The sequence below is a fragment of the Callithrix jacchus genome, chromosome 12 (assembly GCF_049354715.1).
Source record: "Callithrix jacchus isolate 240 chromosome 12, calJac240_pri, whole genome shotgun sequence".
NCBI lineage: Eukaryota > Metazoa > Chordata > Mammalia > Primates > Cebidae > Callithrix > Callithrix jacchus.
In genome coordinates, this window is record NC_133513.1 from 36552858 (window position 1) to 36570989 (window position 18132).

Here is an 18132-nt window from a genome sequence, read left to right on the forward strand (position 1 = left end):
AAACTAAGAAATAGAAAGAAATAATAAATCAATAAACAGGACATCTGCTCAGAGACTGCATCTGAAAGTCACCAACTATAAAGACTACAGGTAGATAAAGCCCCTAAGATGGGAAGAAACCAGTGCAAAAAGATGAAAACACCAAAAACCAGAATGCTCTACACCTCCAAAGGATCACAGTTCCTCACCAGCTAGGGATCAAAGATGGATGGAGAATGAATCTGATGAATTGACAGAAACAGGCTTCAGAAGGTGGGTAATAACAAACTTCTCAGAGCTAAAAAACATGTGATAACCCATTGTAAAGAAACTAAGAATCTAGAAAAAAAGGTTAGATGAGAGGCTAACTAAAATAAACAGCTTAGAGAAGAATATAAACTACTTGATGGAGCTGAAAAACACAGTGTGAGAACTTCACAAAGCATACACAAGTTTCAATAGCCAAATCAACAAAGCAGAAGAAAGGATATCAGAGATTGAAGATCAACTCAACGAAATAAAATGAAGGCAAGAATAGAGAAAAAAAGAGTGAAAAGAAATAAAGCCTCCAAGAAATATGGGATTATGTGACAAGACCTAACCTACGTTTGATAGGTGTACCTGAATGTGATGCAGAGAAAGAATCCAAGCTGAAAAACACTCTTTAGGATATTATCCAGGAGAACTTCCCCAGTCTAGCAAGGCAGGCCACCAATCAAGTCCAGGAAATACAGAGAACACCACAAAGATATTCCTCAAGAAGAGCAACCCCAAGGCATGTAATCATCAGATTCACCAGGGTTGAAATGAAGGAAAAAATGCTAAGGGCAGCTAGAGAGAAAGGTCGGGTTACCCACAAAGGGAAGCCCATCAGACTCACAGCATATCTCTCAGCAGAAACCCTACAAGCCAGAAGAGAGTGGGGGCCAATATTCAACATCCTTAAAGAAAAGAATTTTCAATCTAGAGTTTCATATTCAGCCAAACAAAGCTTCATAAGTGAAGGAGAAAGAAAATCCTTTATCCACAAGTAATTGCTGAGAGATTTCATCACCACCATGCCTGCCTTACAAGAGCTCCAGAAGGAAGCACTAAACAAGGAAAGGAACAACCAGTACCAGCCACTCCAAAAGCATACCAAATGGTAAAGACCATCGACACAATGAAAAAAATGTGTCAACCAACAGGCAAAACATCCAGCTAGCATCAAAATGGCAGGATCAAATTCACACATAACAATTTTAACCTTAAATGTAAATGAGTTAAATGCCCCAGTCGAAAGACACAGACTGGCAAATTGGATAAAAAGTCAAGACCCATTGGTGTGCTGTATTCAGGAAACCCATCTCACATACAAGGACAGACATAGGCTAAAAATAAAGGGATGGAGAAAGAACTACCAAGCAAATGGGGAGGAAAAAAAAAGCAGGAGTTGCAATCCTAGTCTCTGATAAAATGAACTTTAAACCAACAAAGGTCAAAAGAGACAAAGAAGGCCACTACATAATGGTAAAGGATCAATGCATCAAGAAGAGCTAATGAACCTAAATATATACACACCCAATACAGGAGCACCCAGGTACATAAAGCAAGTTCTTAATGATCTACGAAGACTTAGACTCCCACACAATAATAGTGGGAGACTTTAACACTCCACTGTCAATATTAGACAGATCAATGAGACAGAAAATTAACAAGGATATTCAGGACTTGAACTCAGATCTGGATCAAGTGGACCTAATAAAATCTACAGAAATTTCCACCCCAAATCCACAGAATATACATTCTTCTCAGCACCACATTGCATCTACTCTAAAACTGACCACATAATTGGAAGTAAATCACTCCTCAGCAAATGCAAAAGAATGGAAATCATAACAAACATTCTCTCAGACGACAGGGCAAACAAATTAGAACTGAGAATTAAGAAACTAACTCAGAACTACACAGCTTCATGGAAACTGAACAACTGGCTCCTGAATGTTGACTAGATAAACATTGAAAGGAAGACAGAAATAAAGATGTTCTTTGAAAGCAATGAGAATGAAGACACAATGGACCAGAATCTCTGGGACACATTTAAAGCAGTGTCTGGAGGGAAATTTATACCAATAAATGCCCACATGAGAAGCAAGGAAAGACCTAAAATCGGCACCCTATCATCAAAATTGAAAGAGCTAGAGGAGCAACATAAAAAAAAACTCAAAACCTAGCAGAAGACAAGAAATAACTAAAATTAGAGCAGAACTGAAGGAGATAGAGACACAGGAAACCCTTCAAAAAATCAATAAATCCAGGAGGTGGTTTTTCCAAAAGATCAACAAAATAGACCACTAGCCAAGTTAAAAAAAAAGGGAGAAGAATCAAATAGATGTAATAAAAGATGATAAAGGGGATATCACCACTGATTCCACAGAAATACAAACTACAATCAGAGATTACTACAAACAACTCTATGCACATAAACCAGTAAACCTGGAAGAAATGAATAAATTCCTTGGATATTTGCACCCTCCTAAGCCTAAACCAGGAAGAAGCTGAAACCCTAAATAGACCAATAACAAGGGCTGAAGTTGAGGCAGCAATTAAGAGCCTACCAACTAAAAAATTCCAGGTCCAGATGGGTTCACAGCTGAATTCTACCAGACATACAAAGAAGAGCTGGTACCATTCCTTCTATTAGCTGGTACTATTCCAGACAATCCAAAAAGAGGGAATCCTTCCCAGATTATTTTATGAGACCAACATCATCCTGATACCAAAACCTAGTAGAGACTCAACAAAAAAAGAAAACTTCAGGCCAATATCCATGATGAACATAGATTTGAAAACCTTCAATAAAATACTGGCGAACCAATTGCAACAGCACACCAAAAAGCTTATCCATCACGATCATAATCTTCCAGGGATGCAAGATTGGTTCAACATACACAAGTCTATAAATGTAATCCACCACATAAACAGAACCAAAGACAAAAACCACATAATTATCTCAATAGATGCAGAGAAGGCCTTTGACAAAATTCAACCGCCCTTTATGCTAAAAACTCTCAATAAACTAGGTATCAAAGGAACATATATCAAAACAATAAAAGCTATTTATGACAAACCTACATCCAATATAATACTGAATGGGCAAAAACTGGAAGCATTCCCTTTGAAATCTGGCACTAGGCAAGGATGCCCTCTGTCACCACTCCTATTCAATATAGTATTAAAAGTTCTAGCCAGAGCAATTAGGCAAGAAAAAAAAGTATATTTAATTAGGAAAAAAGGAAGTCAAATTGTCTTTATTTGCAGATGACATGATTGTATATTTAGAAGACCCTATCTTCTCAGCCCCAAATCTCCTTAAACTAATAGACAACTTCAGCAAAGTCTCACAATACAAAAATCAATGTGCAGAAATTATAAGCATTTCTATACAACAATAACAGACTAACAGAGAGCCAAATCATGAGCAAACTCCCATTCACAATTGCTAAAAAGAGAATAAAATACCTAGGAATACAACTAACAAAGGATGTAAAGGACCTGTTCAAAGGGAACTACAAACCACTGCTCAATGAAATAAGAGAGGACACAGACAGATGGAGAAACATTCCATGCTCATGGTTAGAAAGAATCAATATTGTGAAAATGGCCATACTGCTCAAAGTAATTTATAGACTCAATGCTATCCCCACCAGGCTGCCAATGATCTTCACAGAACTGGAAAAAACTACCTTAAACTTCATATGGAACCAATAGAGAGCCCACATAGCCAAGACAATCCTAAGCAAAAAGAACAAAGCCAGAGGCATTACACTACCCGATTTCAAACTATACTACAGTATCAAACACGGCTACAGTAATCAAAACAGCATGGTACTTGTACCACAACAGAGATATAGACCAATGGTATGGAACAGAGGCCCTGGAGGCAATACCACACATTTACAAGCATCTGATCTTTGACAAACCTCACAAAAACAAGCAATGGGGAAAGGATTCCCTGTTTAATAAATGGTGTCAGGAAAACTGGCTAGCAGTGTGCAGAAAGCAGAAACTGAGCCCCTTTCTGACCTTACACTAAAATTAACTCCAGATGGATTAAAGACTTAAACATAAGACCTAATACCATAAAAACCCTAGAAGAAAACCTAGGCAAAACCATTCAGGACATAGGCATAGGCAAGGACTTGATGACTAAAACACCAAAAGCATTGGCAACAAAAGCCCAAATAGACAAATGGGACCTAATTAAACTCCAGAGCTTCTGTATAGCAAAAGAAACATCATTAGAGTGAACCAGTAACCAACAGAATGGGAAAATTTTTTTTGCAATCTACCCATCTGACAAAGGGCTAATATCCAGAATCTACAAAGAATTAAAACAGATTTACAAGAAAAAAACAAATAAACCCATCCAAAAGTGGGCAAAGGATATGAACAGACACTTTTCAAAAGAAGACATATGTGAGGCCAACAAACATAACGAAAAACTGCTCATCATCACTGATTATTAGAGAAACACAAATCAAAACTACATTTAGATACCACCTCATGCCAGTTAGAATGGCGACCATTAAAAAGTCTGGAGACAACAGATGCTGGAGAGGATGTGGAGAAATAGAACACTTTTGCACTGTTGGTGGGAGTGTAAACTAGTTCAACCATTGTGGAAGACAGTGTGGCAATTCCTCAAGGAACTAGAAATAAAAATTTCATTTGACCCAGCAATCCCATTACTAAGTATACACCCAAAGGATTATAAGTCATTCCATTATAAAGACACATGAACATGTATGTTCATAGTGGCACTGTTTACAATAGCAAAGACCTGGAACCAACCCAAATGCCCATCGACGATAGACTGGACAAGAAAAATGTGGCACATATACACCATGGAATACTATGCAGCCATAAAAAGTGATGCATTTGCATCCTTTGTAGGGACATGGATGAATGTGGAAACCATCATTCTCAGCAAACTGACACAAGAACAGAAAGTCAAACACTGCATGTTCTCACTCATAGGCAGGTGTTGAACAATGAGAACACATGGACACAGGGAGGGGAGCATCACACACTGGGGTCTGTTGGTGCGGGTCAAGGGGGGACAGCGGGGGAGGAGTTGGGAGGTCCAGGAGGGATAACATGGGGAGAAATCCCAGATGTAGGTGACGGGGGGATGGAGGCAGCAAACCACATTGCCATGTGTATACCTATGCAACAATCCTGCATGATCTGCACATGTACCCCAGAACCTAAAGTACAATTAAAAAAAAAGTTATTTTGGCTATTTTATGTCCTTTATGTTTCCATGTGAATTTTTCAATCACCTTGTCATTTTTTTCCAGTAAAGCTGACCAGGAGTTTATTTGGATAGTGTGCTGTATCTATAAATCAGTATGGCAAGACCTCACGTCTTCATAATATTGAGTCTTCTGACCCATGAACACATTATATTCCTTCATGTAATTACATCTTCTTCAGTCTCCTTCAGTGATAGCTTGTGATTTTAAGTGCACAAGTCTTATAATTTTTCCTCATGTATTCCTAGGAATTTCATAATTTCACGCTATTGTTAACGGTTTTGTTATAAAATTTCAAGTTCTGTTTTTTATTGTTAATATATAGAAATATAATTGGTTTTGGTATATTCATGTTGCATTCTGCAACCCTGATACACTCTCTTGTGAGTTCTAGGAATTTTTTTTAGATCCCTAAGAATTTCTGGATTTATGATCATGTTTTTGGTGAATAAAGAGAATTTTTATTCTTCCCTTACAATTTGTGTGCCTTTCCTACATCCCCTTTTCTTGCCTTAATGCATTGGTTAGACTCTCCTATACAATGTTGAATAGAAGCCGTTAACAGCCGACTCCATGGCTTGTTCCCAATCTTGAGGGGCAGAAACAGCAATGAAGAAGCATTTAGTCCTTCAAATAAGTATAATATTGGCTGTAGAATTTTTTTCAACGGAGTCCATTGATCAGGTTGTGCAAGTTCCCTTCTGTTCCTAGCTGCTGAGAGTTTTCATCGGAAGTGGAAGTTGAATTTTGTCAAAAATGTTTTTTCTGTCTATTAAGTGATCATAGAGATTTGTAAACAATTTATTAATAGAGTGAATTGCATTGATTTATTTTTGACTGTTAAATTAGCTTTGGATTCCTGAGGTAATCCCCACTGGGTCATAATATATTGTTCTTTGTGTTTATTGCTGGCTTCAATTTTCTATGCTTTAAAAAGAAGTTTGCATTTATACCCACAAGGGATATTAAATTGTACTTTTATTGTAATGCCTAACTTGTTTTGGAATAATAGTAATATTGGCCTCATTGAATAACTGGGAAGTATTTTCTCTTATTTAATTATCTGGAAAAATGTATGTAGACTTGCTATTATTTCTTCTTTAAATATTTGATAGAATTTACCAGTGACAGAATTAGCCAGCCATCTGGATCTGGAGTTCAATTTGTGGGAAGGTTTTAAACTAAGACTTAAACTTCCTTCTAGTTATAAAGGCCTTTTTCCCAGTTATTTCTTGACTTTGTTGTGATTTGCATCTCTTAACTGTCGACTTTATTGATGTTTTCAAATTTATTGGCATAAAATTGCTCATCATAATCTCTTACTATTTCTTCAACACCTGTAAAACCTGTAATGATGCCACCTCCTTCATTCCATGTATTGGGAAGTTTTCATCTTCTCTTTTTTTTCTCTAGCAGTCTGTCTGGCCATTTATAAATTTTATTTCTTTTTAAAAATAACCTAACTTTTGGTTTCATTGCATTTCTTCATTTTTTTTCTACTTCATTGATTTTTTTTTTGTTCTCATCTTTATTCCTTTGATTTTGCTTACTTTGGATTTAATTTGCTCTTCTTTTTCAAATTTCTAAAGATGAAACTGTGATAATTTATTCAAAGTCTTTTTTCTTTTCTAACAGGGATTTATTGCTATAAATCATAAACTGCTTTAGTGACAGTTTATGATATATTATGTGATATATTATGTTTTCATTTTCATTCAGAATAAAATACTTTCTTTTTTCTGACTCATTGGTTATTTAGAAAGTGTATTATGGCTGGGTGCAGTGGCTTATGCCTGTAATCCCAGCCCTTTGGAGGCCAAGGCGGGTGGATCATAAGGTCAGGAGATTGACACCATTCTGGCTAACACAGTGAAATCCCATCCCTACTAAAAATACAAAAAATTAGCATGTGCCGGTAGTCCAAGCTACTCAGGAGGCTGAGGCAGGAGAATTGCTTGAACCTGGGAGGTGGAGGTTGCAGTGAGCTGAGATTTGCTGAGATCAGGCCATTGCACTCCAGCATGGGCAAGAGAATGAGACTCTGTCTCAAAACAAAACAAAACAAAACAAAACAAAACAAAACAAAACAAAACAAAACAAGACAAGTGTATAATTTGATTTCTAAGTATTTGAGAATTTTAAAAAGACATTTCTGTTAATTATTTTAATTTCATTCCATTATGGTTACAGAGCATATATTTTTCTCTTTTTTAATTTTTAAAATTTCAATAGCTTTGGGGTACAAGTGGTTTTTGGTGGCATGGATGAACCATGTACTGGTGAAGTTTGGGTTTTTAGTGTACTCATCCTCAGCATAGTGTACGTCATACCCAGCAGGTATTTTTTCATTCCTCACTCACTTCCCACCTTCTCCCCTTCCATTATACCACACTGCATGCCTTTGCATACTCATAGCTGAGAGCCCACTTACAAGTGAGAACACATATTATATGGTTTTCTGTTCCTGGGTTACTTCACTTAGGATAGTGGCCTCAAGTTCCATGCAGGTAGCTGCATTATTTCATTCTTTTTTTATGGCTGAGAAATATTTCAAGGTAGGTATATCCTACATTTTCTTTATCCACTCATTAGTTGGTGGGCCTTAGGTTGGCTCCATATCTTTGCAATTATGAATTGTGCTGTAATAAACATGTGTACAGGAAGTTCTAGCCAGAGTGAGTAGACAAGAGAAAGAGAAAAAAGGCATTCAAATAGGAAGAGGAGATACCAAGCTACCTCTCTTCACTGAGAATATGATTCTATACCTAGAAAACCCTAAAGACTCTGCCAAGAGGCTACTTGAACTGATAAACAATTATAGTAAAATTTCAGGATACAAAATCCATGTAAAATATCAGTAGCATTTCTATATGCCAATAATGTCTAGGCTGAGAGACATCAAGAACACAATCTTATTTACAATAGCCAGAAAGAAAATGAAATACCAGGAATATATCTAGACAAGGAGGTGAAAGATCTCTACAAGGAGGACTACAAAACACTACTGACAGAGATCAGAGTGGTGACACAAATAAATGGAGAAACATTCCAAGCTCATGAATTGGAAGAATCAATATCGTTAAAATGGTCATATAGCCCAAGGCTATCAAGCTACCCAATGTCATTCTTCATAGAATTAGCAAACAGAATTCTAAAATTCATATGGAATTGAAAAAGAGCCCAAATTGCCAAAGCAATCCTAGGCAAAAAGAACACAGGCAGAGGCATCACACTACCTGACTTTAAACTACAATATAAGGGTACAGTCACCAAAACAGCATAGCTCTTGTACAAAGAGATACATAGACCAATAGAACAGAACAGAAAACTCAGAAATAAAGCCATACACTTATAACTTTGGCAAGGCTGACAAAACCTAATGGGAAAGGACTCTCTGTTCAATAAATGGTGCTGGGATAACTGGCTAGCCATATGCAGAACAATGAAACTGGACCGTCACCTTTCATCATTTGAAAAAAAAAAAACAACAACATAGATTAAAGATTTAAATGTAAGAACTCAAACTGTAAAAATTCTAGAAGAAAACCTAGGAAATACTCCTCTTGACATTGGCCTTGGCAAAAAATTTTTGGCTAAGTCCCCAAGAGCAATTGAAACAAAAACAAAAATTGATAAGTGGAACCTAATTAAACTAAAGAGCTTCTGTACCATAAAATAGACTATCAAGAGAATCAAAAGACAGCCTATAGAAAGGGAAAAATATTTGCAAACTATGCATCTGACAAATGTTTAATATCTAGAATCTATAAGGAACACAGATAAACAAGCAAAAGCCAAACAACCCCATTAAAAATGGGCAAAGGACATTAAACAGAGACTTCTTAGGGAGAACAAGTGGCCAACAAACGTGAAAAATGGTCATCATCACTAATCATCAGAGAAATGCAAGTCAAAACCACAATGAGATACCATCTTACACCAGTCAAAATGGCTGTTATTAAAAAGTCAAAAAACAACAGGTGCTGGCAAGACTATGGAGAAAAGGGAACACTTATACTCTGTTGTTGGGAATATATAATAAATTAGTTCAGGCACTGTGGAAAGCAATTTGGAGGTTTCTCAAAGAACTTAAAACAGAACTACCACTTGACCCAGCAATCCCATCACTGGGTATATATCCAAAGAAAAATAAATTATTATACCAAATAGACATACAGATTTGTATGTTCATCACCATGGTATTCACTATGGGAGAGACATTGAATCAACCTCCATACCCATCAGTGGTAGATTGGACAAAGAAAATGTGTTATGTGTACATGGTGACTATGAAGTACACCATGACTTTGTAGTCAAAATCATAAAAAGAATGAAATCATGTCCTTTGCATTAACACGGTTGGAGGTGAAAGTCATTATCCCAAGCATATTAATGCATGAACAGAAAACTAAATACTGCATGTTCTCACTTATAAGTAAGAGTTAAACATTGAGCACACATGGACACAAACACGGGGAAAATAGATGCTGTGGACTACTAGAAGGAGGGAGGAGGACATAGGTTGAAAAACTAACTACTGGGTACTATGCTCACTACCTGGGTGTGATATGCCCATGTAACAAACCTGCAAGTGTGCCCCCACATCTGAAATGAAAGTTGAAATAAAAAAAGAAATAATGCTTTATGGTAACCTACTGATTAATTTTGCCTTGTTAATAAATATGTAAAGATTAACATCACCCCTTCAACCTAAACCAAAATCAAATAAGAAAACAAAACAGAAAACCACATGCATGCAGGAGTGAGTGTGTGTGAGAGTGTGTGTGTGTGTGCGTGTGTGTGTGTGTGTTTTCCTATAATTACTTCTTTTCCTTTGGTAGGCCTATTTTTAGTTATCTGAGAAATCTCCATGCTGTTTTTCATAGAGGTTGTACTAATTTAACACTCCTACCAGCAATGTATAAGCATTACCCTTTACCACATCATGGCAACATCTATTGTTTTCTGACTTTTTAATCATGGCCTTTCTGGCTGGGGTGAGGCGGGATCTCATTGTGGTTTTAATTTTCATTTCCCTGATGATTAGCATTGATTAGAATTTTTTTCATATGTTTGCTGGACATTTATGTATCTCCTTTTGAGAAATGTCTGTTTATATCATTTTAAATTTCATACAGCTTAAATGCTTTTGGTTTTATTAATATTTATTTTATGGCCCAGAATATGGTCTTTGTTGGTGAATATTCTATGTGCACCTGAAAAGAATGTGTATTCTCTTGTTTTGGATAAACTATTAATGTCAGTCATATCATGTTCTAAATTCTCATGGCTTTTCTCTCTGTTTTATTAATTATAGAGTGAAGAGTACTAAAATATTTATCATAATAGCTTCATATATTTTGAAATTCTTTCATTAGGTACATAAATGTTTAGAATTGCTATGTCCTCTTGATGAATTGACCCTTTTATCAATATGAAAAGATCATTATTATCCCTGATAATATTCTTTGCACTGAAATTTACTTTGTCTGATATTACTATAGTCAGTCCAACTTTCTTTTGATTAGTGCTAGCATGGTCTATGTGTTCCATTATTTTTCTGTTATTATTTTTGTAACTGTATCTGTGTATTTTTAAACTAAGTTACTAGATGCCTATAAATTGAGGATATATATATTATCTTAATGAATTGATCCATTTAATACTTTGAAATAATATTTTTTATTTTTAGTAATGCACTGTGCTCTGAAATCTACCTTATCTGATGTTAATATGGTCTCTCCAGTTTTTTTTTTTTAATTGCATTTTAGGTTTTGGGGTACATGTGCAGAGCATGCAATACTGTTGCATAGGTACACACATGGCAGTGTGTTTTGTTTGCTTTCTCCCCTTCACCCACATTTGGCATTTCTCCCCAGGCAATCCCTCCCCACCTCCCCCTCCCACTGGCCCTCCCCTTTTCCCCCTATAGACCCCAGTGCTTAGTACTCCCCTCTCTGTGTCCATGTGTTCTCATTTTTCATCGCCTGCCTATGAGTGAGAATATGCAGTGTTTCATTTTCTGTTCTTGTGTCAGTTTGCTGAGAACTGGAAAAAACCACCATGAACTTCATATGGAACCAAAAGAGAGCCCGCATAGCCAAGTCAATTCTAAGCAAAAAGAACACAGTGGGGGGCATCACACTACCGGATTTCAAACTATACTATAAGGCTACAGTAATCAAAACAGCATGGTACTGGTACCAAAACAGAGATATAGATCAATGGAACAGAACAGAGGCATCAGAGGCAACACAACATAGCTACAACCATACAATCTTTGATAAACCTGACAAAAACAAACAATGGGGAAAGGATTCCCTGTTCAACAAATGGTGCTGGGAAAACTGGCTAGCCATGTGTAGAAAGCAGAAACTGGACCGCTTCCTGACACCTTACACTAAAATTAACTCCAGATGGATTAAAGACTTAAACATAAGACCTGGCACCATAAAAACCCTAGAAGGAAATCTAGGCAAAACCATCCAGGACCTAGGAGTAGGCAAGGACTTCATGAACAAAACACCAAAAGCATTGGCAACAAAGGCCAAACTAGACAAATGGGACCTAATGAAACTCCACAGCTTCTGCACAGCAAAAGAAACAGTCTCTAGAGTGAATCGGCAACCAACAGAATGGGAAAAAATTTTTGCAGTTTACCATCTGACAAAGGGCTGATATCCAGAATTTACAAAGAACTCAAACAGATTTACAGGAAAAAAACGAACAAGCCCATTCAAAAGTGGGCAAAGGATATGAACAGACACTTTACGAAAGAAGACATATATGAGGCCAACAATCATATGAAAAAATGCTCATCGTCACTGGTCATCAGAGAGATGCAAATCAAAACCACATTGAGATACCATCTCACGCCAGTTAGAATGGTGATCATTAAAAAATCTGGAGACAACAGATGCTGGAGAGGATGTGGAGAAAAAGGAACACTTTTACACTGTTGGTGGGAGTGTAAATTAGTTCAACCATTGTGGAAGACAGTGTGGCGATTCCTCAAGGCCTTAGAAATAGAAATTCCATTTGACCCAGCAATCCCATTACTGGGTATATATCCAAAGGACTCTAAATCGTTCTACTACAAGGACACATGCACACGAATGTTCATTGCAGCACTGTTTACAATAGCAAAGACCTGGAATCAACCCAAATGCCCATCGATGATAGACTGGATTGGGAAAATGTGGCACATATACACCATGGAATATTATGCAGGAATCAGAAATGATGAGTTTGTGTCGTTTGTAGGGACATGGTCTCTCCAGTTTTATTTTTATCAGTGTTAGCATGGTATATTATTTCCCCCTCATTTCAATTTTAATCTGTTTGTGTCTTTATGTAAAATGCATTTTTGATTATATGCATTTTGAAAATTTATTATTTATTGCATGTACGTAAGATATACAATGTAATGTTTTGATATACATATACATACTGAAATGATTATAACAGTTAAACAAATTAATATATTAATATATCATTTTCCACAGTAATCTCTGTTTTTTGTGGTAAGAGAACCTAAAATCCACTTTGCCAGAGATTTTTCAATATATAATATAATATAATATAATATAATATAATATAATATAATATAATATAATCTATAGTCTTCTTGCTGTACATTAGTTCTTTAGACTTACTCATCTTACATAATTGCAAGTGTGTACCTTTGACCTATATCTCCCCATTTTTTCCCCATCCTGCCCTGAAAACCACTGTTCTACTCTGTAGAAAGAGTAAAATTTTTTGGATTTCACATGTAAGTGAGGTCATGCACTATTTTTCTTATTGTGTCTGGTTTTCTTCACTTAACATGCCTTCTAGGTTCATCCATGTTGTTGTAAATGGCAGTGTATCTTTTTTAAAGGTTGAATAGTATTTTATTATGTAAATATACCACAGTTTCTTTATTCATTCATCAATTGATGGACACTTAGGTTGTTTTTATATCTTGGCTAGTGTAAATAATGCTGTAAGGAATATGGGACACAGGTATCTTTATGAGGTGCTGATTTCATTTCCTTTGGGTATACACTCAGCAGAGGGATTGCTGGGGCACATTGTAGTCCTATTTTTAATATTTTGAAGAACTTCTACACTATTTTCCATAATGGCCATACCAATTTACTTTCCTGCCAACAGTGTACAAGCGATCTCTTTTCTCCATATCCACTACTTGTTATCTCATTTTTGAAAAAATAATAGTCATTTTAAGAGGTGTAAAGTGATATCTCATCATGGTTTTGATTTGCATTTCCCTGATGGTTAGTGATGATAAGCACTTTTTCAGATACCTGTTGACCATTTTATGTCTTGTTTGAAAAAATATCTATTCAGGTCATTGCCAATTTATTGATTGGGTTGTTTTTATTTTTTAGTTTGCTATTGAGTTGCATGAGTTCCCTGTATATTTTGGATATTAACCCCTTATCAGATATATGGCTTGAATTTTCCCAATCCATAGGCTACCTTTTCATCTCGTTAACTTGTTTTTGCTGTACAAAAGCTTTTAGTTTGGTGCAGTTTAATTTTTTTATTTTTGCATCATTGCTAGAACTTTTTGTGTGATATTCAAAAAAAATCATTGCCAAACAGAACAAGGAGTTTCCCCTCTGTATTTTCTTCTAGAAGTTTTATTGTTTCTGGTCTTATGTTTAAGTCTTTAGTCTATTTTGAGTTAATTTTTGTGTATGATGTAAGTGTCTGATTTCATTCTTTTGTATATTGTTATCCAATATTCCCAACATCAATAATGAAGAGACTCTCTTTTTCCCCATTGTGCCTTCTTGATGTGTTTGTCAAAAATTATTTGACTATATATGCTTGGTTTTATTTCTGAGCTCTCTGTTCTGTTCCACTGGTCTATGTGCCTTTTTTTTTTTTTTTTTTTTTGCCGGTATCACACTCTTGATTATTACAGCTTGGTACTATAATTTGAAATCCAGAAGTGTGATGTCTCCAACTTTGTTATTCTTTTTTAAGGTTGTCTTGGCTATTTGGTATCTCTTTGGTTCCATATATATTTTATAATTGCTTTTTGAATTTACTTGAGAAATACCATTGGAATTTTGGTAGAGACTGCATTGAATCTGTATATCACTTTGTGTAGTATGGGTATTTTAACAATATTCATTATTCCAGTCCATAAACATGAGATATCTTTCCATTTGCTCGTGTCTTTAATTTTTTCCCAATGTTTTATACTTTTCAGTATACAGGTCTTTCACTAACTTGGTTAAATTTATTCCTAAGTATTTTATTCTTTTTGATGCTATCATAAATGAAATTGTTTTCTTGATTTCTTTTTTCAGTAAACTGTTATTGGTATAAAGAAATGCAACTAAGTTTTTATGTTAATTTTGAGTTCCACAACTTTATTAAGTGCATTTTTTGAGAGTAGCTTAAATTGAGTCTTGGTTTTTTTATTTTAGCTAACAATTTCTGTCTTCCAATTGGGGTATTTAGGCCATTTACATTTAATGTTATCATTGATATTGTTAGGCTTACATCTATCATCTCATTTATTTTGTATTTTTTTCATCAGTTTGTTGTTCTATTTTATTTGTATGCCTTTTTAAGATTTATCAAATATTTTGTATGATTCCATTGTATGTCAGATTTTGATTGTTAGTGATAGTTATGATTTGTGATAGTTATTTGTTTTGTTATTTTAATATTTTAGTGGTTACTTTAGAGTTTATAGTATATGTCTTTAACTTATTGCAGTCTGTCTTTAACTAATACTGTACCACTTCATGAATACTTAGAAAGCCCTATAGCACCATATTTCCATTTCTACTCTCCTAGCTCTGTGCTATCATTGCCATACATTTAACATGTACATATGTCATATAAACCTTACACTATAGTCACTTTTGTTTAAAGACTTAATATTTACTCTTTAAATAAAGATATTTAAATAATATTCACAATATTTAAATAATAAGAAAACATATTTTACTTTTGTTTTTACCAGTCTCCATGCTCTTCATACACTTGTACAGATCCACATTTTCATCTGATACTTTCTTTTTCATTTTTGTATATTATGTACTTGCTGGTGAATTAAATGATTTCAACATTTATATGACTGAAATTCCTTATTTTGTCCTCAATTTTGAAACATAATTATGCTTCATAAATCATAACCATCACTAATAAGCAAAAATGGACATAAAATGGAATCATATAAAATATTTAAATTTAAAATGTATGCAAATAAGGGGAAAGAATTGATGAGAAAAATACAAAACAAATGAGATGATAGATTTAAATCTACCAATGTGTAGATGTAGAACTCTTGGTTCACCAGTTTTTTTTTCTGCTTACCACTACCTTAAAAATTTGCTGGGGTCTATTGGGGGGAAAAGGGGAGGGCCAGTGGGAGGGGGAGGTGGGGAGGGATAGCCTGGGTAGAAATGCCAGATGTGGGTGAAGGGGAGAAGGAAAGAAAAGCACACTGCCATGTGTGTTCCTACGCAACTGTCTTACATGCTCTGCTCATGTACCCCAAAACCTAAAATCCAATAAAAAATTAAAAAAAAATTTGCTCTAATGCATTCTCTTTGCTATATTGTATTCTCTATTGCATTCTTGTTTGAATAGTTTTCATTAAGGAATATGTTATCCTTATCTTTGATTACCTGTATTTGACATACCTTTCATTCTCTGACTACTTAAAAATACACTCTTTATCACTGATTTCAAGAAATTTATTTATGCTGTACCTCAGTGTAGTTTTCTTCATGTTTCTTATGCTTGGGGTTCATTCAGCTTCTTAGATCTGTGAATTTATGGTTTTCCTGAAATTTGGAAAATTTCATTCATAATTTCTTTAAACACTTATCTTCTCTCCTTGTTCTCTTCCCCTTCAGAAACTCCACTTACATGTATGCCAGACTGCATGAAGTTGTGCTCTAGCTTAACCTGTAATCTGTTTACTTTAAAAGTTTTATTTTCCTTCTGTTTGATTTTGAGGCATTGAAGGAAAAGGTAGCAGTCTCAGGGAATTTATAAAGGAAAATAGCCTATTTACTTTAATAAGCTATAATTAAAAAAAATAAGTTAGGTCTTTCCTGCCCAAAAGAGTGGGTGTCAAAAAATAAGAGAGATTTTGTAAAAATTGGAAAATGTCAGATGATTCCTTGTTGAAGGAAATGGTTTGTTTTTGTGTAGAGATTTCCCCTGTCTGAATTTACTGATTTTTCTCTCCATTGTGTTATTTGACATGCTCCTCTATTCTCTGTATTTCATGTAGATTGGTAGTTAGATCTGGACGCTTCAATTTTTTTGACAAGAATACTTCATAGGTAGTGTATGTACTTCAGCTGGGAAGCACATAATGTCTGATTTTCTCTTGTGATGTTAACAGCCTTTGACAGTCATCATTATCAGTCCATATGGCAATTTAGTTCCAGTAGACGCCTCATGAATGACTCATGCGAATAATATGTCTTGAGTTTTTACTTTTTTTTTTTTTTATAAGAGATTGCACTCAGCTTTTAAATATTAATCTGGCTGGATGTAAAATCCCTGGCCTCATTTCTTCCTTTGAACATGTTAAATATGTAATTCCATTGTCATTTGGCACAAAATAATGCTGTTAAAATGTCTGATGACAATCTGATATTTCTTCCATTTTGAATATCTTGTTATTTTTGTCTGGTGTTATCCAGAAAAACAAAGTATTTTTTGAAAAATAAGTACTCTTTTTTAAAAGTTTCAACTACTGTTCTCAGATTGACCTCTCTTGCTCTCTGACTTGTATTTTTTGGAATTTTTTTGTTTGTTGGTTGCCAGTGTTATGAGAAGTGTCATCATCTCATGCAGGTCACATAGCTGTAAGTGACTTGTTCCTGCTTTATAATTTTGGGTTATGAAGACATGTTGTTATCTTGATGTTTTAGTAGATATTGCCTTTGGGCTTTTTGGTCTTCATAGGTACCCTGTTTATAAGGACAGGGGCTCTGAGGCAGATTCACGATACCTATTTTCTCAATCTTCCTAGTAGGTGTTGAAAATCTTGGATGTGAGTTTTTGTTGGCGTCCTTATTTGCATTTTCTTTTGTTCTAGTGTTATGAATTTTAGGGTACATTGGCTTTTCCCTCCTTTCCTAACTTAGACCTGCAGCTGCTGACCTCCCACAGTCCTGCTGCTCACTACCTTTACTCAGGTCATCAAGGACTCCCCGTTACCCAGCGCTATTGAAGATGTTATCCACAGACTCGTTTTTTTCCACTTTATATTTGCTCTGTTTAGTTTTAAGGAGTTTGGAACTTTTAAAAACTACCCTACTGCTGTGGTCAGTCATATCATTGAAAGTTTATGGAACTTTGTATCCATATGGAAGTCACTGGAAATTTGTAAAAGTTTTATCACACTGCAATGTCACTATGTCATATTGGGACTTCCTTTTTTTTAACACTTAGATTGTTTGTGGAATTTATCCTTGTTGATACATACATACATGTATATATATGGTTTTACAATTTCTCTGTGATATTTCCCCCTTGTGTCAATATGCTACATTTAATTTGCCAACTTACCTATTCATTTGCATTTCTGCTATTTCAGATTTTTCACCTTATAACAAAAAAGACTGCAATAAAAATTCGGACACATTTCTGTTTGAGCTCATGTATTAGTTACTATAGTACTTATATAAATTCATCTTTAATCTTTCAAAAATTTAATCACACCAAAGGGCTTTGTAACTGTTATCTGAGATTCTGACATTTTCTGATTTTTATAAAAGATCTCTTCCTTTTTGATAGCTGCTTTTTTGGACAGGAAAGACTTGACTTGATTTTTTTTTAATGACAGCTTATCAATGTAAACATC

General features: G+C 35.1%; 1 protein-coding gene across 2 annotated transcripts in view; it reads right to left on the reverse strand.

Annotated features, from left to right (window-relative positions):
- The window catches only part of LOC128929259 (uncharacterized), a 35377-nt gene that overhangs the window by 12077 nt on the left and 5168 nt on the right, over positions 1-18132 (reverse strand). Inside the window, exon 3 of one of the 2 annotated variants that reach the window (XR_008475424.2) lies at positions 15729-16093. The exons of the other annotated variant lie outside the window; for it this stretch is intronic. The gene's annotated coding sequence lies outside the window, so the exon portion shown is untranslated. Of the gene's footprint in view, positions 1-15728; positions 16094-18132 lie in introns of those variants that run through there. 2 annotated transcript variants of the gene reach the window in all.